We start from the raw sequence: 22,485 nt of genomic DNA on the forward strand, positions 1-22,485 counted from the left end.
TACCCATGCATAGTTGTTTATCGTCTTTTGGGAGAGAGACATCACTAGTGAACATCATTTGACTCAGGTCCATATCACCACCATTTCTTACGCCTCCACCATTTACTACTTTTATTTACTTTTCCATTGCAATCACTATCACCATTCCCGCTTATGTTTTGATCCTTTGCAAACTACAAGGCCGGAGAGATCGACAACCTCTCTGTACTCGTTGGGAGCAAATTTATTTGTTGTGTGTGCGGGTCCACGTCTTCTGCTAGCGCGAGAGCAGCGGACACCTACTTATTGATCCTCGGAGTCCTCCTTGTTCGATAAACCTTACAGTCTCCATGTAAGGGAAACTTGCTGCTGACTACATCTCCAGCTTCCACTTGGGGTAACCAACGAGGGGCGAGAAGTATATTCATCAACTCGTCATCACCGATCCACCCACATATTAAATTATCAAAGTACCGAAGGCAAATTAACCCAACATGACAAAACTGACTAGATGAAAATTCCAGTGTTCCCTCAAGAACTCTTTGCCTATTATAAGAATCTGTTCCGGTCTATCCTTTGCCACAAAAGGATTGTGCTACCTTGCTGCACCTATTGTTACTATTTCTACTCGTTACCTGGTACAATTATCTTGCTACCAAACAACTTGTTGCCGCTATTTTAGTGCTTGCAGAAATTACCTTGCTTAAAACCGCTTGTCATTTCCTTTTGCTCCTCGTTGGGTTTGACACTCTAACTTATCGAAAGGACTACTATTGATCTTGTCAGCATCATGGCTCCGTGGACCCAGAAAGGTTCGAACTCAGTGGTGCGCTCGCTCTCCTACCATGTTATACCTCTAAACTTCACGGCGACATTCCGATGGATCGAGCTAAGGGGAGTGAACAAGAACACGCGTGTAGTTTACCCAGAATTGGGCCACCTTGTGGTGTAAAATCCTACTCCTGCTTGTGTGGATTGCTTCAGGTGGAAGATGAGTACAAAGGCGGGTTCTTGCCCTAGTCGAGACAATGGGGATCGGATCAGCCTCCTCTACTACAAAGGTCGGGCCTCTTATTTATACTAGCCTTGGTCCTCTTCCCCCCGAAAACACACTCGATGGGAAGGATCGCCACAATGGCCATTTTGAAAGGGGATAGGACTATAGCGAGCCCTGACAAAGGTGGTCTTCGCCTTCAAAAGCCCTTATCCATGACGCGCTGGTGGGCTCGGGGGTGACCTCCATCCCGACGAGACCCCGATCTTGGTCCTCTTGCATCAAACAAGAAACCTTTGGGGGTTTATTTGGGTACTAATGAGTTTACTTTACCCCCATAGCACCAAAGGGAAAGCCTCTCGGTTCGTGCTTGCTAGCACCGCTCCTGCGCGGCCTGTGCGGCTCACATCGCCCATGTGAGGGGGGGGGGGTGCAGGGCCATGCGACCCCACGTGGATGCCCTTGACTAGTTCCCCCCTGGGGGCTTCAAGTGGCCTTAGGATGCATCTCATGGGCGAGCTGCCCCTTGATCCCCTTGATGTCGATCCCCTGATGCCCGCCTCACGAGGCGAGGGCCCTTGTGAGGGTCTTGCTTGTTGGCCCGCGTCCGGGCCAAATTGAACCGATGTCGCACGGTGTGCCTTGGGCCGTAGGCTGACGAACCTGGGTACCCCCGGTCCCAGGGGACCGACAAATCCCCTATACTTGTGGACTCTTTTATGGCGCCTTTACCAGGGAGCTAAGTGCCTTTGGTAAGCAGAATTTGGTAAAGGGAAATTTATATTACATGCTGAAATTTACTGTTACTTGTCACTATGGAAAGTAATCCTTTGAGGTGTTTGTTCGGGGTATGTTCACCTCGACCGGGAATGCCAAGAGTTGTCCCTGAACCTCCTCAACCTACTAAAAATGTTTATTATAAAATTCCTTCGGGTATGATATAAAACCGCTAGCTAACCCTTATGCAGGAGATGGAACAAAACATCCGGATATGCCCCTAATCTATGTGGATGAATTTCGTGGATTATTTAATCTTGTAGGTTTATCCAGAGAAGAAGTCATGAAGAAGGTTTTTGCTTTATCTTTGGTGGAAAAGCATTGACATGATATAGGCTAAGTGATGATACAGGATCTTGGAACTGGAATTGATTGCAATTGGAGTTTCACAAAAAAAATTATCCTATGCATCTTGTTCATCGTTATCGAAAGTTTTTCTATAATTTTTGGCCTCGTGAAGGAGAAAGTATCGCTCTAGCTTGAGGGAGGCTGAAGACAATGTTATATTCATGCCCCAATCATGAGCCCCCGAGGGATATTATTATTCGAAAAATTTAGGCTCATCTTTCTCGTAATGATCAAACCATGCTCGATACTTCTTGTTCTGGTTCTTTGAAGAAGACTATTAAATTCAGGTGGGATGTTTTGGAAAGAATTAAACGCAACTGTGAAGATTGGGAACTTGACAAAGGTAAATATTCAGGTATAAAATTTATGTTTGATTGCGTTAAATCTTTTATGAATATCGATTCTTTCAATGATTTTAGCACTAAATATGGTCTTGACTATAAGATAGTAGCCTCATTTTGTGAAACCTTTGCTTCTCGTATTGATATCCCTAAAGAGAAATGGTTTAAATATCATCCATCTATTAAATAAAAAATTTAAGAACCAATTAAATTGAGGATGAAACTGTCATTTACAATGTTGACCCAGTTGTGCCTACTGCTTATATTGACAAACCACTTTTCCCTGTTAGGATAAAGGAACATGTTAAAGCATCAACCGTGGTTAACAAAACTTATGTTAGAACAACCAAACCTTGTGAGCAAATCAAGGTAGAACCTAGTATTGCTATGGTTAAGGATCTCTTGTTCGATAATATTGATGGGTATGTTATTTATTTTTGTGATGAAGCTGCTAGAATTGTCAAACCTGATACTAAAGATAAGAATAGACCTGTTGCTGGCATGTATTGCATGAAACAATTGTTGTACTTTCATCAGGGTTGTGCATGATTTAAATACTTTGTGTGGTGAATATGGAGCATAGCCAGACTATATGATTTTGTAGGGATAACTTTCTAAGGCCATGTTATTTTGAAAGGACACAATTTCCTTGCTAGTATGCTTCAAGTATTATCGTTTTTATGTCAATATTAGACTTTTGCTTTGAATCTTATGATATGAATATTCATGCCACAATAAAGAATATTACATGGATAAATATGTTAGGTAGCATTCCACATCAAAAATTCTGTTTTTATCATTTACCTACTCGAGGACGAGCCGGAATTAAGCTTGGGGATGCTTGATATGTCTCCAACGTATCTATAATTTTTTATTGTTCCATGATATTATATTATCTGTTTTGGATGTTTTATATGCATTAATATGTTATTTTATATTATTTTTGGGACTAACCTATTAATCTAGAGCCTAGTGTCGGTTTTTGTTTTTTCCTTGTTTTTGGGTATTACAGATAAGGAATATTAAACATAGTCCAATTGGAATAAAATCTCTGGAATGGTTTTTTCCGGACCAGAAGAAACCTGCCACACTTGAAGAAGGGGGCAGGACACCTGCCGGGAGGCCACAAGCCTGCAGGACGCGACCTGAGGGGCCTGGCTTGTGGGTCCGCTACAGGCCTTCTAACCATAATCTTCATCCTATAAATTCCCAAATATTCCCCCAATACGAGAGGGACACCAAAAAATACTTTTCTGCCGCCGGAAGCCTCTATTTTCGTGAGATCCAATCTTGGAGCCTTTTCCGGTAATCTGTCAGAGGGGGATTCGATCACGGAGGGCATCTACATACTCTCCATTGCCTCTCCGATGATGCGTGAGTAGTTTACCATAGAACTACGGGTCCATAGCTAGTAGCTAGATGGCTTCTTCTCTCTCTTTGTTTTTCAATACCATGTTCTTCATGATCTTCATGAAGATCTATCCAATGTAACACTCTTTTGTAGATCCGATGAATTGTGGGTTTATGTTCAGATTATCTATGAATATTATTTGAATCTTCTTTGAATTTTTCTATGCATGATTTCATATCTTTGCAAGTCTCTTCGAGTTATTGGTTTGGTTTGGCCAACTAGATTTGTAATTCTTGCAACGGGAGAAGTGCTTAGTTTTGGGTTCAATCTTGCGGTGTCCTCACCCAGTGACAAAGTAGGGGTAGCGAGGCATGTATTGCATTGTTGCCATCAAGGATAAAAGATGGTTTTTTCATCATATTGATTGATTTTATCCCTCTACATCATGTCATCTTAATTAATGTGTTACTCTGTTCTTGATGAACTTAATACTCTAGATGCAGGCAGGAGCCGGTTGATGTGTGGAGTAATACTAGTAGATGCAAAATCATTTCGGTATACTTGACACGAACGTGATGCCCATATGCATAATCATTGCCTTAGATATCTTCATAATTATTCACTTTTCTATCAATTGCTCGACAGTAAGGTGTTCTACAGGTATCTCCGAAGGTGTCCGTTGAGTTAGTATGGATCAAGACTGGGATTTGTCACTCCGTGTGACGGAGAGGTATCTCGGGGCCCACTCGGTAATACAACATCACACACAAGCCATGGAAGCAATGTGACTAAGTGTAAGTCACGGGATCTTGTATTACAGAACGAGTAAAGAGACTTGCCGGTAACGATATTGAAATAGGTATGCGGATACCGACGATCGAATCTCTGGCAAGTAACATACCGAAGGACAAAGGGAATGACATACGGGAATATATGAATCCTTGACACTGAGGTTCAACCGATAAGATCTTCGGAGAATATGTAGGATCCAATATGGGCATCCAGGTCCCGCTATTGGATATTAACCGAGGAGTTCCTCGAGGCATGTCTACATAGTTCTCGAACCCACAGGGTCTACACACTTAAGGTTCGATGATGTTTTAGTATAGTTGAGTTATATGTGTGGTTATCGAATGTTGTTCGGAGTCCCGGATGAGATCACGGATGTCACGAGGGTTTCTGGAATGGTCCGGAAACGAAGATCAATATATAAGATGGTTTCATTTGGTCACTGGAAAGTTTCGGGCCATTCCGGTAGTGTACCGGGAGTGACGAATGGGTTCCGGGAGTTCACCGGGAGGGGCCCACCCACCCGGGAGTGAGCCCAAGGCTCTAGGGTGGCGCCACAAGTCCCTAGTGGGCTGGTCACTACAAGAAATATGCTCATACATGATGTTTTTAAGATGTAGTTGATGAATTCGTCATAAATCTATGACGATTTCATCCGAGATTGTCGTAAACCGTTTGAGGGGATCAAATCTACATATAAATTACGATGATGTGAGTTAAAAACGTCGTAACCGCATAAGATGAGATCGTCATAACTTTTACGATGATTATAAAAATGTCGTAACATGTTCTAACTATGTTGACATGTCACTCGTGGGTCCATTCCATCCCACCTCATCCTAGTTTGTGAAGCAACCTACTATTCTGTCATTCGAAAAAATCTCGAAAAATTCTCACAAATACTTTGGGTCATAAATTCCTCAAATATGTGAAAACCCTTCCTTCCATGGTTCAAAAATAATTCAGCAATATTCATTTTCTTATTTTGTTCAGAATACACGAAATGTGGCCTAGTATTTTAAAAAATTGGGTTGGTCCAATTTAGCAACAAATATATGGTAGGTCATTCACAAAAAAACTCATTTTGGGTACTTGAAAAATGGAAAAATGAATTTTTTGTCCAAAGAAAATGAAAAATGAAATTTCCATCCAAAGAATATTAGATCATTTGAACAAACTATGTCATTAATTTGGCCATAAGATTAATCATATTTGGGCACCCGAAAAATGAAAAACGAATTTTTTTCGAAAGAAAATAATAAACTCACTTTTGACATGTAACCATTTGGCCAATTGCGCATAAATTATGGTCTAAGATTTTTGAAAAATGGTGCGGGTCAAATTTGTAAGAAAGATTTGGTAGGTTCTTCACAAAAAGTTGAATTCTGACAAATTGTTTTCACAGAAATTATAAGAAATTGAAAATATCTCAAATCACATTGTTTGTCATCCCAAAGTAGACACATATGCATAATATTGGTTAATTATGACAAACTATATGTTTACCCCGAATAAGAGGATGAAAAATATAAGAAAAACAAAAGAAAAAGCAAAAATTACACAAGCTTAAGTCTGATTGGTGGAATGAGTTTTGACATGGATCGCTGACATGGCAAACATCCACCCATCCATCCATCCATCCACCCGTCCATCCATCCATCCGCTGCAAACCTCACCGAACCCATCGTGCCCTCCTCTTCCTCTGTCTGCGCGAACCCTAGCCGCCGCCTCCCTCTCTCCCCCGATCCGTCTACCACCGCCCCTCCACCCCTTCATTCCCTCTCCCATCCAGTTCCCTCCCACCCGATACGGATCGCCCAACCCTAGCCGCCGCCGTGATCTGAGCCAGGGCGGCCGCGACGGCGACGCGGAGAGGAGTGCCGCCCCGCAGAGTGACTGCGCCGTCCGTGTGGAGGCCGTCGCCCAGGAGGGCAACGACGCTGGTGGCATGGTGGCCACTGCGGAGGGCAGCGATTGTGCTGCCCTGGAGACGGTCGGCCTTGGCGCCGAGGAGGGCGTCGCCCCGAAGAAGAACGGGGTCTGCTCCTGTGGCCAGAAGGAGGTCAGCTCCTGCTGCCGCCAGCTCCTCCCGCCCGCCCCTCCGCTTCCTCGCCGCCGCCACCACCGCCATGTCCTCCTCCTCCTCCTCCTCCACGCCCGGCGGCAGCCGGAAGCCGAACCTAGGCATGACCTCGATCTACTCGTACCCGCGCCCATGACCTCGATCCGGCTGCCATCGGCGGCGGCGGCGCACCCGGGGGCGAACCGGTACCGGACGAGCCAGCCGATGACTATGTCCTCGATCCGACTGCCATCAGCGACGGCGCATCCGGGAGCGGACCCACGAATACAACTAGGATGTCTATTTTAAAAAGAGCAGATCCAACCGTCGTGGCTCCGACAGGAGAGATCGTCGTGATGAAATTTGATGGCTCCTCAATACCGTCAGTGGGGCAGTTGAAGGTTGTCGCCGAGCTCGTCCGCGACATCTCCACCCACAAGAGTCCAGTAGTGCTTCTCTCAGGAATGGGAAACACCGAAAACAACATCCTTCATGTGGTAGCACCTCCCTGTAACTCTGTTATCTGTATTCATCCATTCCCATGCTAATTTTACAAATACATCAATGCATGTCCTAGCAAAAGCGCTGATGTACGACAAGGACCAGAAGGTGGACGAATACGAAGAGTTCTCCATCTCGCAGCAGCTGTACCTGAGGTATGTTGTTTTGTTTTGTCCCTCGATCAGTGAATATCATGTATGCGTATTCCTGATAAAAGTCCTCTTCTTCGTTTTGCTCTTCTCAGTACGGCTCGAGAAGTTGAATTGAATAGCCTAATTGTTATAGGTATGGTTTCATGTTTTCCAGTCCTTTTGCACCACCAAAATTTATCCCGTCATGTAGTTTGTATTTTGTTCTTTGAGAATCAACCAAGAGCTTTCATTAACTAAACAACATACTTACAATCTTGTGCGACAATATGAAGGATGCTTTCGAGCAGCTGCTTTACTGGCTCTTAACATAGTCCATATCAGATTGAAAAGCAAATTTAGCTAGTTCATGGGTTACATTAGGCAATATACTGACTTGATGATGATCCCTTGATTTCCATTTTGCAACCACCTCAATCATTGATTTACATAGGATGGCTTAATATTCTTCAGAAGTTTAGCTACATCTCTACATGCAAGAATTTCATTTGTTAATACATCAGCAAAATAATCATGCCTAGTACTACCTGTCACTACAGTAGAACCATCATGGTCTTTTGTTATATCTCCTAAAGACCAAGCAACGTCAATGTTAACCTTGTAGCTTCCTTCTCGTGGTCACTTCCACTGAATTTGGCTATGCGATTTAACGTTTGAATGAGAAGGCTTTGCATTTATAATTAAATCTGCTGCAGTTTCCAAATATCCCTCGGTTCTTACTATCATCCATTAGATACTTTCTATACTCCAGGTACTAGTACTAGCATGCATTCTTACTATCAGTTCACCTGCATGTTGATCTAAGTATCTTGTTGATGCCTCCTTGTATTTACTTGGCATTTGTTTTTTGGAATGTCATTGGTCGTTTGACCTCTTATGCTTGTATAACAGACATTAGTGGTGGAAACGAATGAGTTGAAGCTGTGACGCATTCATGGTGGACACAATGGGCACGATACACAAAACAATTGCTCAGTTAGATATGCTATTGTGATGTATTGGTTGAGCAGGTAAGCTTATCTGCTGCATGCAAGTTGAGGTATATGAACTGTTCTTATATGAAAACAAGTTGGTCGATTGTCAAGTTGTGATCGGTTTGAGTGAAAAATTAGGACTTGAGCGAGCGTGATCTGGTTACCGGAGTGAAATCTCCTGGTATAATGAGTATACTCATATTCCCTTTGTACAAATTCCTGAATGGAGCAAATAATATCCTTTGTACTAAAATTTCTTTTGTCATAAAAGAATTTGACGGACCAAAAGGGGTGTATATGTTTCCATTCCTTATCATTTTCTCATAGATTCATATTTTCCCTAGGTTTTTGAATATGTTATAAATACATCTGGATTAAGAAATCTTCATGAAAGAAATGCCTAATGGGCAAACTGATTATTACTGTTTGAAGTACACACTATTACTGTTTTTGAATATATTATACATACACAGCTTGACTGAAGATCATTAAAAAGGTTAATTACTGCTAACAAAGGAAATTCTGCAGTAATAATAATTCATGTACAACTGCCTACTAGCATTATTACACCATTTCCCCTCAAAATTGGCTTGGTAATGCTAAATTTAGAATAACCGCATCTAGCTAAACAAATCTTGGTAATGAAATGCCCAATACTCCGATATATCAGCAGCATGACTTTGAATGCACTAAAACTCGAACAACTCATGTCAATGGTGTAGCACCCGACGAGGACAGCAGCAAGGCAACGCCGCGTCGTGCTCCCGTGATTGACTGAGGCGCCTGCTCTACTGCTTCAAAGTACGATCTCTTGTTGATTTGACGATCTCCACATCTGTTAGGCAAATCTGCCATTTGAGAAGTCAGTGCTTATAGATTGTTGTGTGTTCCTCCAATTGGGTATACTAAAATTCATCACTTGAAGTATCTAAATGTGTGACCAACTGAACTTCTAGACTTACTCAACTGAATTTGTTGGCTAACTGACAGGCAAATCTAAAGATGTTTTGACAATTGTGCTAACCACACATAGTGTGTGACTAGGCTGTATAGTTTTTCATTACCAGTAATTAACCTGTAGGAGTTGATGTTAACTTGTTAGGTTAGGATAGGCATCTGGCATCATTTTAATCAGTATATATAGTATTACATTTGAGGCATGCTTCTTGTTCAACTCATGCAGGAGACTGCACAAGCACTGACTGAAGGCAACCGATAGCGCGTATAGATGGCCGAGATTGACACGAGGCCCCTAGAATCCATACAGTCTGCCCTGAATCTCTTAGAGCAGAGAAGTGACCACAGCAGATTCAGCAGCCCTGACAGAAACGTACGTGGTTGAACTGCATATATATCAGGTCCTGCTAAAATTCGTCGATCTTTTCTCTGACGCATGTTGTTTGCAAGTGTAGGAGCAGGAGATCGACATCGTGGCCAAGGAGCTGGTGACCTGCAAGCTGCAGCTGGAGGCCAAGGAGAGCGTGAACAAGCAGGCGAACATGAAGCTGGAGGCACAGTGGAAGACCATGTAGGACCTCTCAGAGAAGTACGACCAGGTGTTGGACACGGTCGTTGGTTTCTCTCCTTGTTTTTTTGGCAGCAGGGGAAGAAGGAGGAGGAGGAGTTCAGCACGGGTCCCCCCTCTATTCTCATGCTCAGCGTCAAGAACAACACCCAGGTTGTTCTGGTCGACTTCTTGCCTCTGTTGATTGAGATCTCCGCTTATCAAGGGCATATTTTATGTTCTAGTGGTACTTCATTCCGTGTGCGTATCTATTTGGATTGACTATCTATGCTTGAGGGAGCTCTGTTGCTATCAGTTATTTGTTTGTTGGAAATGTCCTGAACCTCAGTTTTTTAAATGACTTGTCCCAGCATCCTAATTTTATATATATGGCACGTCTGCCCTGAAGCATCTCAAAGAAGAGCGAGTGAAGAAGTTTGACTAATGCATGCCTTGTAAGCTGAATTTTGATTATTTCCGTAGGCCTACTTTGTGTCTTCTGAAATATCAGTTGTTGTTTTTTGATCATGTGGTTCCATTTCTGTACTTATCCTTTCTTGGATCAGTCGAAGAATATGACCACGACTATGTCTTCATTTAATGTATTTCTTGGATACAAAGCCTTTTACTGATCGTTTTACGTTTCATTGGGATGCCACTTCATTAGGATTTTGATGCATGCTTAGTTTGTTGGTTCTCTTCTGCTGTACTAATGACATTTCATTTATAAAAAAAATCTGTAAATGGGTTCGTGTTTTAAAAAGCACAAGGCAGGTTATGCTGTGGCGTCTATATCCTAGCACTCTTAGAACTATGTATGGTGGGGCATATATTTAATCATTGCTTAACACTTCATATTGGTGGATTTGAAACAATTTGGTCACATGAAGAACCCACCATACCCTCTTTCTCTCTGTTGATTTGACACCCGTGGTTTCCTCACGCAAATGTTGGTATGTTTCCCGGTGTTCATGCTGCTCGCTCTTTGTTCTGTAGTCATCATGACCTACGCGCGGTGCATGATGTTTCTGTGAATGGATTCGGATATATGAGTTTAAGTTAGGCGTGAATCTTATACGAAGAACCCTGTCTACTTTCATATACTGGTGTTGTTGTTGTTGTAAGTTTTTTTCAGGGATAGATAAGTGTGACAGGAATCAGTACCAAATCAACTACCAAAATGCTATTTTAGGTGTGAATCTTATACGAAGAACCCTGTCTAGTTTCATATACTGGTGTTGTTGTTGTAAGTTTTTTTCAGGGATAGATAAGTGTGACAGGAATCAGTACCAAATGAACTACCAAAATGCTATTTTTGATTTCTCTAAGTTGGTCTGATGCGTTGCAATTTAGTTGTCCCGTCTTACTTTTTTTCGATGCATACAATTGTTCTTCATTTGCTACTAGTATCACATCATTTTTCCTGTTTGACCTGTATGAGTATCACAGTACTGCTTGTGATGCTGTCGTCAAAGCTCTTACCGGAGATGGAAGTCGAGGAAACTACAAAGAGGGAACAATTGTTATCTGGAATAACGAATCTACCTGTGCCTTCTCAAATGGATTTCTGTTTGTTTTTGCTAGTGGAATGAAGTCCACTGTAGTGACAATAGCAGATGTTTTTGCTATAGTGACAATAGTCCATTGTAGTGACAGTAGCATATGTACCGGAGATGGAAGTTGAGAGTGGAATGAAGTCTATTGTAGTGACACTGGCACATGTAAGGAAATGTATTTAGGAGATGACTTATTGTGTTATGTAAACCTGGGAGATGTCTTATTTGATGTTATATGATGGATGATTTTAATTAGACTTGGAGTTTTCTTGATTTGAATATGAAATAGTGTGTGATTTAATATTGGACAAATAATTGGGTTGAAAAGGCCCAATAAATAGAAATGAAACCAAGTTCTAGAACAAAAAGTTGTTGAATTCAAAAATGAAAAAAGGCCAACACTGAAACTGGATCAAATGTATCTGGGCACTAAAAGGCCAGGGCCGAAATTATAATGATACAACAAAGTTCGAAAAAAAATACTAAAGTGGTTGTAAATAGGCTAAGGCCCAAAAAGAAGCCCAATAAGAAAAAGCCCAAAAAAATAAAACCAGCCCATGTGATCAATTGAAATGGGTTGGGCTGATTTCAACCATGATGTTTTGATTTCGTCATAATTTTGCCACGTAGGACTGCCACGTAGGACTGGGTTTGATTGCCAACGATGATTTAGGATCGTCGTAAAGGTTACGACGATCCAGGAATCGTCGTAAAAGTTACGACGATTTTGATCAAAACATCGCTGCTGTTCATTTGTGATGCTCCGTTTTCGACGCTTGGTTTTTCGTCGTGAGATCGTCGTAAATTAAAAACCGTGACGATGTAGCGGCGAAAAAATAGCGTCGTGTATTAGCGTATTCCTTGTAGTGGGTGGAGTTAGCCCAAGGGTCCCATGGCGCCACTTAAAGAAATACCAAAAGAAAATAAAAGGAAAAAAGGAAAAAGGGGAGGTGGGAAGGAAGGGGAGGACTCATCCTTCCCCAAACTGAATTGGAGGAGGAGTCCTCCTCCTCCCTAGCGCCGGCGCACCCCTTGAGGGCTTGGCCCTCAAGGAAAGCCCCTCCCCCTCCCTCCTATATATAGTGTTGTTTTAGGGCTGATTTGAGACAACATTTTGCCACGTGCAACTCAACCCTAGACCACATAGTTCTACCTCTAGATCGGATTTCTGCAGAGCTCGGGCGGAGCCCTGCAGGAGTAGGTCATCACCATCACCGGAGTGTCGTCACGCTGCCGGAGAAATCATCTACTTCTTCGTCTTGCTTGCTGGATCAAGAAGGCCGAGATCATCGTCGAGTTGTACGTGTGCTGAACGCGGAGGTGCCGTCCGTTCGGCACTAGATCGAAACATCGCGGGACGGTTCGTGGGACGGTTCGAGGGACGTGAAGACATTCGACTACATCAACCGTGTTTCTTAATGCTTCCTACTGTGCAATCTATAAGGGTACATAGATCCAAATCTCCTCTCGCAGATGGACATCACCATGATAGGTCTTCGTGTTCGTAGGAAATTTTTTGTTTCCCATGCAACGTTCCCCATCAAAAGTATATCTAGAGGGGGTTGATTAAACTACTTGACAAGATAATTTTTTTTCCTTTTCCCAATTTTAGTTGAGGAGCAGTTTTGGCAGTTATGACAAGTCAAGTACACCCTACACATGAAGTTCTAAGAGTGTAGCACCGGAATGTAAAACATGCAAGTGTAAAGTAAAGAAGTAAGGTAGGGAGATCAAACGCATGAGGTTGACACGACGATTTTTTGCATGGTTCTGATAGGTGGCGCTATCGTACATCCATGTTAGTGGAGACGTCAACCCACGGAGGGTAACAACTGCGAGAGTCCATGGAGGGCTCCACCCACAAGGGGTCCATGAAGAAGTGGAATTGTCTATTCCACCATGGCTTCCGATCACGGAGGACTAGCCTTACTCACAGTAGATCTTCACGAAGTAGGCAGTCTCCTTGCCCTTACAAACATCTTGGTTCAACTCTACAACACGAAGTAGGAGGCTCTCAAGTGACACCTAACCAATCTAGGAGACATCACCCTCCAAAAGGTAATAGATGTGGTAGAATGATGAACTACTTGCTCTTGTGCTTCTAGAGATAGTCTCCTCAACATAAAATCACTCTCTCACAGAATAGGCATGGGTAGGAGAGATTGATTTGATGAAAAGCATTTTGGGGAGGCTAGAGATCAAGCTTCAAATGATTGGATTGGAATATCTTGGTCTCAACACATGAGTAGGTGGCTCTCTCTCAGAAAAATGGATCGGGAAGTGAGGTGTGTGATCTGAGTGCTTCCCCCATGAATGAGAGGTGGGTGAAGGGGTATATATAGGCAGCACACAAAATCCAACCGTTATACCTAAAGTGGCAAACTCGGTGGCACCGACTTGTACAAAAGGGAGTAACTTTTGAATCTTGGTGGGACCAATATACACAACTCGGTGGCACCAAAAAGGTGGCTAATGGTCAGATGACACAACTCGGTGACACCGATACGCAAACTCGTAAATTCGGATTTTGTGTACCGAGGCAACAGAAAGTTGGTCACCCTGAACACGGTAGCACCGATATGGTTTCGGTTGCATTGATTTAGTGGGAATGGCTAGGGTACTGTTTGAGGTCAAACTCGGTGGGGTTGAAATAGAAAAGTTGGTGGCATGGAATTTGAGTATGTGGAATTGGACATAATGGTTATGTGGGAAAAATGACTGAGTATTTTGGTGGCTACTTTGAGCACTTGAGCAACTAGTTCATTTTAATACCTCACCCCCTTTTAATAGTATTGGCTTTCCTCTGGACTCCAAAGTGATATCTCACAAATATAAAACGAAGAGTCTTCTAGCTTGAAGCTTGAGCCAATCTTATCCCTTTCTTGCATCAAGGGGCATCTCCACATAAGCCTTTAGCCGAAGCATCTTTTGAACTTTTCTAAAATATACTTGGAAAAACATATTAGTCCAATGATGCATATGTTGTGATCAATTATCAAAACCACCCTAGGGAGCAATCGTGCTTTCAATCTCCCCCTTTTTGATAATTTATGACAACATATAGATCATAGCTTCGATAAAAGATATAATCAATGACTATCATTGACACTTTGAGAAGTATGTGAAAAGCAAGAGCTCCCCCTAAATGTGTGCATTATTTAAAATTTGCATTTCAATGCAAATGCACAATCGATTAGGGTCATGGGTCACTCATCCATGTCACATACATCCTGGTGGTGCACATATAACATAAGAATGAATAGAAATGCACATGACACCAACAAGATAAGTGAATGATCATCACATAAATAGCTAAAGGGATAACGTGGCATCAACCAAGTAAAGAGTATGATAAAACACGGGTAACTGGATAAAGTCATCCAAAAGACCAATGTTTTTTAGAACCAAATGAGAGCAAATAAAGTCAAAAGCTCTCTCTCTCTCTCTCTCGAAGCCCTATGATCTATACATTTCTCCCCCTTTGGCAACAAGTTACCAAAAAGTTCAAAACGTATAGAGCTAATCGTCTCTCTAGGCAGGTGATGACGGAGTGGACAGAAGAGTGTCCACGAAGGCATTTGTTGACTGCCTTGGAGCTGGAGGAGTGGATAATTTAGGTGCTTGAGCTGGAGCTCGTGTTGGAGCTGAAGGTGCGGAGGCTTGAGGTGATGAAGTGTGTCTTGTCTCCGGAGTAGGTAGAGGGGCTGATCTAGGCTTGGTGCTGAACCGAGTGGTAGTGAGAGGAGGCAACTCTTCATCATCATCATCATCATCATCATCATCATCATCATCTGGGTGTGGAATCTGCACTAAGACAACTTCATGTTGAAGCTGTTTGACTATAGTGGTCAACTCCGTTAACTTCATGTTTGTTTCCACGACTCTCTCAAGGCTTTTCTGATTTTGTAGCATCTCTGAGATGTTATTCACCATACCTTGGATAGAGCTAACTAGAAATGCCATTTGCTCAACTTGAGTTTTGAGCTGTGGAACTGGTGGTGGCTCATTTCTAGCAGCCTGAGCTTCTACTGCCTCTGCTGCCATTCTAGCTGCAGCTGTACTCGGACCATTGTCATCCATCACCACTACATTGTCTTCAAATTCTAGCTAAAGGGGTAGATGGGGACGATGAAGGAGATATGCATGTTTGCCTAGCTTGGCATTGATAAGCCTCTGAATGTACATGGCATATCCACAAGATCTTTTCTGATGAGCAGCAGTCCTTAGGATAGTCTCTACTATCAAGTCCATCACTCTGAATCTAGTGTGATTGTCCAAATGGTGCAGCAGATTGATGGAGTGTCCTCAAATAATCCTATCATCCTCTGATTTAGGCATCAAGGTGTGTCTCAGAATGGTGTTAGTTGTGGGTACCCTGCTTACAAGAAGTATACTGAGGCCATCTTGTGACTTGCCAAATACTCGTGAGGAATTGGCTTGTACATGTTGGCCATGGAATTGTGGCTCATCTTTGGTTCAGAACAACATCACTCTCTTTCTGCTTAGGGGCACCAATGATAGTGGCCCACTCATCAATCGTAGACTCATACTTGTGACCATCAGTCATCCAAACAATAGAACCATCTCCATAGAAATGAACAGTTGAGTAAAATTGCATGATTAGCTCATCATTCCACGGGGTCATCTCTTTTCCAACAAAATCTTCAATGTCCACTGACTTGAAACTTTCTTGCACATGTGGAAAGAAATCTATGTTGTCTTTGATATAATCCCTGTCAACATATCTCATATCACTAATAGCTGGACTCTTGTCATACAAGACAGTCTCATAGAAATATTGTTGTTCCTTGGTGTGAAACCTTGGATCAACAGCAGTTCTTCTCCTTATGGCATATGGATATGCAGCTCTCCGTTTCCTCAAACATGCATCTTTCCTCTTCTTCATGTCTTCGTCTACTGGATGAGCAGCATTGTGCACTTGCAGATTTGGTCGGAGATTTCTGAGAATTGGTGCATTCTCATCTTCTTCCTCTGCAGCAAAGGCAATGGAAGCACGACCTTTCTCCTTGGCAGGTGCATGAATATCCTTTTTAGTCTTCCTATGAGCTACAACCTTCTTATCTTTGGAAGGAGGCTTCCTGGGCATGGCATCAGCCATGAGCTTCTTCTTCCTAGGAGGAGCTGGGATCTCATCTTCTCCAGTGGCATCTTCAGGTTCCTCATACATCGAAGTCTTTTTCCCAATAATGTGAACTACTCTCTTCCTGGCTCTCTTCACACGAGCCTTCTTGGCGGGTTTATGAGTGCAGAGTTCCGTACTCTGCATGGCATACTCACGAGCTCTAAGATCAGCAGGTCTTGCATACACTTTCCTGACAGTCTTCTTAGGAGCCTTGGGAGGAGCTAAAGTTTTCTCTGGCACAGAATCTGAGTCCTCTTCATGTGAGTTCAGCTTCTTCCTCAGCCTGGTGGCTGCCTTGGTCTAGCCATGGGAGTTGTAAGATCTAGGGTCAGAGTTTGTCTTCTCAAGACTTGTGCCTAAGTACATCTCAACATTGTTTTCTCTGAAATCATTCTCGCTATCCTCAGATCCAAACATCTTGGCACACAAGCAACAACTGAGCATCAAACCAGCAAACAGCAATCCTGTGAAATAGATATAGCAGAGTAGAAGGGTTGCACATCACAAAACATAGAAGGATTTTTCAAATTTTGAATTCAGAAACTTAGGGTATGATCTTCTGCAGAATGTAAATCGGTAGCACCGGGTTGGTAATTTCGGAGTCACCGAGAAAGTTTACTCGAGTAACAGAAACTTGGCAGTCTGTTTCATTGACACCATAAAGAACTGCTCGGTCTCACCGAGTTGCTTCTCGGGAACCCTAAAAGTGAAATCGGTGGAATTGATTCTACCAAACCGGTCTCACCGAGTTGCATGCTGTGGCAGATCAGATCCAAAATTTCATATTTATCTATGCTACGAGATACTCTCATCGAAGGGAGGGGTTGCATATGGTGGCTTGTAGAGAAAACTTCCTAATGCGCATGAGTTGGATTAGGGGAGCGCACGAGGAGATCGGAACCATACCCTAGCTTGGTGGTGGTCCGACTACGGCGGCGACGACGGTGAAGATTCCGTCGACGGGTGTGATTCCCAACGGCGGAGGCGCTTGGGGAGGCAAAGGCGACGACCAGGGGTCCTTCAGGTCAGCTTAGGGTTTGAGACGAAGGGTTTTTGAGGAACCGAATTCAAAGACTCGTCCACTAGAATATATACCCCTTCGTTGTCGGTGTCACCGAGATTACAAAATTGGTGTCACCGAGTTCCTCTACTGTCAGCTGACAGGGAAACTCAGTGTAGCTTTGTTGGTGATTTCGGTGGTACCGAGATTGAAAACCATATCAGCTTCGGAAATTCAGTGGAATCGAGTTTGTGGGGTTGGTCTCACCGAGATTTACAAAGAGGTTTTGAAAGGCATCCTTTGACGGTACGGAACTCCGAGTGCTTCTTCACACAGAGGGATCGACAGGTGCTTGTTCAAGTTTTGTGATGAAGCGTGAATAGAACATGATATGAGAAAGCATAGATGTCTAGAAGAGGGTCCTAGGCATTCTTGTCCATCCAATTGGCAAAAGATAAATCAAGAGCCAAATAACAACAATTGAATGTCCTCGAATGAGCAAACACATGCAAAGCAACATGCTCACACAATAAGATGATAGATAAAATATGGTGAACATGCACAAACATCCTAGCATCTATAAAGCACTTGGGTGATGACTAAGTCATCTATATATGAGTATATTTACTTAGGAGCCAAGTAAGAATAATTGACCATAGGTCATACTCATCATTAAGCACAAGTGGGGTTGCCACTGTTACATAAGCATTAATGTGCTCATATCCTTAGGAGATTCTTATACTCAAGATTTGGAGTAAAGCTCCCCCTTTATTTGACATTCCCCCTTAGAGGGATAAACTAACCTTGGTTTTTGTCGCAGAATACTTCAAGTAGGTGAAGTAGTGGTGGATGCTCAATGTTGATGAAGATCATCTTGAGTTGCGAGCAATCCTTGTTGTTTCTTACTCTTATCACCTACATAGGTTAGTCCCAAAGCAAAAGGAACATATGCAAGAATATCTATGGACATGCAGTGAAACCCACATGGGATGATGTCGAGAGATACATTAATTACCTTGTTCATTGCTTACCTTTGAGGGATACATTAATCCCTTTCAATAAATTGTTTTCTTGCTCAAGTGTAACTTGGCTAAGAGAATCATTAGTGGAATCAGGAGAGCTACTAGCAATAACATTATTCGATTTAGCTTTAGCATTGTTATTACTAGATGAAGAAACTTCCTTGCCTTTGTTACTAGTATTCTTAGATTTAACTTGTGGAACAAAACTAGACAAGAGTAATCGTTTGGCTAGATAAGAAGAACTCTTCATTCGAAGATCATCATTGATCGCTTTTAAGAACTCATGCTCTTCCTCCAAATTGATCTTCTCAAAGCGTAGCTTCTCATGAGTTCTTCAATCTCTCTATGATCTTCTAGAGCAGTTTCATGAGCTAAATTAAGAGTGTTTAATTCTTGAGTTAGTCATTCAATCTCTTTCTTATCATCATCACTCGATTTGTCTTGACTAGCATGATAATTAGCAAGTTCATTTTCATTGCAATCACTAGTTTTATCAAGGAGCAAGTCATCTTCTCCTAACAAGTCATCCTCGACACTATTAAAATCAAGATACTCGGGGTGTGATACCTTGGGGCCTTTAGCCATGAAGTAGTTTCCGAACTCCTCATTTTGTGAATCAAATAGGTCTTAGGAGTTGGAGGAAACAAGTGCAATGCCGGAAACACCTTCATCTTGACTATAGTCGGAGTTGGAGTGATAGCTTCTCTCATATTGGTTGTCAGACTCAGAGCCAGAAACCAATTCACCAACATGAGCTTGATGTCTTCTTCTTGAACTGGTCTTGGTGTATTTGTTTTTCTTCTACGATTCCTTGCCTCTCCGTGAGTGTATTCATACATAACAGTCTTCCCTACTCCTTCTCTCTCTACGAGGTGACTCATCTCTTGAGCTTTGTCTTCAAGGTGACTCTTCTCTCTGTTTGTAGGGAGCAGAGCACTCATTGGAGTAGTGTCCGGGCTTCCCACAGTTGTAGCACTTTACGTCACGATGGGACGGACGCTTCTCATCATGTCTTGAGCTTGAGCTTCTCTCTTTGCCCCTACTCTTGTAGAACTTGTTGAATTTTTTGACTAGAGGATTATCTCTTCATCAGTGACAAGATTGTCCTCTGAAGTAGCAGGATCATCACATGAAGCTTTGTAAGCACCGCTTGACTTGTTGTGCAGCTCATCTTTGTCCTTGAGTGACATATCATGAGCAACAATCCTACCAATGACTTCAGTTGGCTTGAGATCTTTGTAGTTTGACATAATTTGGATCAATGTGCACACGGTGTCATACTTTCCATCAAGAGCTCTAAGTATCTTCTTGATGATGAATTTGTCGGTCATCTCTTCACTTCCTAAGTCGGCAATCTCATTAGTGATGAGAGCTAGCCTAGAGTACATTTTAGCTACACCGTCACCATCATTCATCTTGAACTTGTCAAGGTGACTTTAAAGCACATCCAACTTAGATTCTCTCACAAAATCAGTACCTTCGTGCGTATCGATCAAAGTATCCCAAATTTCTTTTGCATTATCAAGGTGGCTGATTTTGTTGAATTCTTTAGGGCATAGACTATTGAAGATGATGTCGCAGGCTTGTGCATTGAGTTTCACCATCTTTAGTTCATCGGCTGTCGCATCACGATTCGGTTCATGCCCTTCTCTAAATAAGTTACCTTGCACACCAACACGAATAACAGCCCATACGTGAGGGTTAAATCCAAGAATATGCATTTTCATCTTATGCTTCCAACTAGCAAAATTAGTGCCATCGAAGTATGGACCTCTACGGTGATAATTTCCCTCACTAGATTCCATACTCTCCTATGTTGTGAGACCAATGCAATGGAGATCAAAGCTCTGATACCACTTGTAGGATCGAAAGTATGTCTAGAGGGGGTGATTAGACTACTTGACAAGATAATTTTTTCCTTTTGCCAAATTTAGTTGAGGGGCAGTTTTGGCAGTTATGACAAGTCAAGTACACCCTACATATGCAGTTCTAAGAGTGTAGCAGCGGAATGTAAAACATGCAAGTGTAAAGTAAAGGAGTAAGGTAGGGAGATAAAACGCATGAGGTTGACACGGTGAATTTTGGCACGTTTCCCACAAGTCGCGCTATCGTACGTCCATGTTAGTGGAGACTTCAACCCACCGAGGAAACGACTGCGAAAGTCCACGGAAGGCTCCACCCACAAGGGGTCCACGAAAAAACGGCCTTGTCTATTCCACGATGGCTTCCGCCCATGGAGGAATTGCCTTACTCACGGTTGATCTTCACGAAGTAGTCGATCTCCTTTCCCTTACAAACATCTTGGTTCAACTCCACAACACGAAGTAGGAGGCTCCCAAGTGACACCTAACCAATCTAGGAGGCACCACCCTCCAAAAGGTAGTAGATGTGGTAGAACGATGAACTCCTTGCTCTTGTGCTTCTGAAGATAGTCTCCTCAACACAAAATTACTCTCTCGCAGAATAGGCATGGGTAGGAGAGATTGATTTGGTGGAAAGAAGTTTGGGGAAGCTAGAGATCAAGTTTCAAATGATTGGGTTGGAATATCTTGGTCTCAACACATGAGTAGGTGGCTCTCTCTCAGAAAAATGGATCTAGAAATGAAGTGTGTGTTCTGAGTGCTTCCCCCTCGAAAGAGAGGTGGGTGAAGGGGTATATATAGGTAGCACACAAAATCCAACCGTTACACCTAAAGTGGGAAACTCGGTGACACCGAAGTCATAAACTCGGTGGTACTGACTTGTACAAAAGGGGGTAACTTTTGAATCTCGGTGGGATTGATATACACAACTCGGTGGCACCGAAAAGGTGGCTAACGGTCAGATGACACAACTCAGTGAGACCGATACGCAAACTCGGAAATTTCGATTTTGTGTACTGAGGCAATAGAAAGTTGATCACCCTGAACCCGGTAGCACCGACATGGTTTCGGTTGCACCGATTTGGTGGGAATGGCTACGGTTTTGTCTGAAGTCAAACTCGGTACGCCGAAATAGAAAAGTTGGTGGCACCGAATTTGAGTATGTGGAATTGGACATAATGGTTATGTGGGAAAAATGACTGAGTATTTTGGTGGCTAACTTTGAGCACTTGAGCAACCAGTTCATTTTAATAACTCACCCCTTTTAATAGTATTGGCTTTCCTATGGACTCAAAAGTGATTTCTCACAAATATAAAAACAAAGATTCTTCTAGCTTGAAGCTTGAGATAATCTTATTCCTTTCTTGCATGAGGGGGCATCTCCACATAAGCCTTTAGCCAAAGCATATTTTGAACTTTTCTGAAATATACTTGGAAAAACATATTAGTCCAATGATGCATATGTTGTGATCAATTATCAAAACCACCCTAGGGAGCAACTATGCTTTCACCAGTACAAGACAAAGATGTTCAACATGCTCTTCTTTATTCTTGGAGTACACAAGGATATCATCTAGATAAACCACATCAAATTTGTCGAGGTAGTCCATGAAGATATAATTCATCAACCAAGAGAAAGTTGCTAGAGCATTGCTTAAACCGAAAGACAGGATGGTATACTCGTGTGAACCATAGAGAGTAATGAATGCAGTATTTGGGATATCCTCTACGCAAACATGGATCTCGTGGTATCCCAACCTCAAGTCAAGTTTAGAAAAGACCGAGGAACCGACAAGTTGATCATACAGGTCATTTATCCGAGGAAGATGATACTTGTTATAAATAGTTGCATGGTTGATAGGACGGTAATCTTGAACCAAATGATTTGTTCCATCCTTCTTCTTAACAAAAAGAGAATGTGCTCCCCAAGCAAAGGAACATGGACGAATGAAACCACAACTAAGAGATTTGTTGATTTCTTCCTTAAGTTCAAGGAGTTCGTGTGATGGCATTTTGTAGGGTCGTTTGGCAATAGGAGTGGTGTCGTGCACTAAGTCGATGACAAACTCGACAACTCTCACAGGGGGGACTCCTGGGAGTTCTTCTGGAAAGACATCTTGGAAGTCACAAACA

Source organism: Hordeum vulgare, chromosome 5H (genome assembly GCF_904849725.1).
Source record: "Hordeum vulgare subsp. vulgare chromosome 5H, MorexV3_pseudomolecules_assembly, whole genome shotgun sequence".
Taxonomy (NCBI): Eukaryota; Viridiplantae; Streptophyta; class Magnoliopsida; order Poales; family Poaceae; genus Hordeum; species Hordeum vulgare.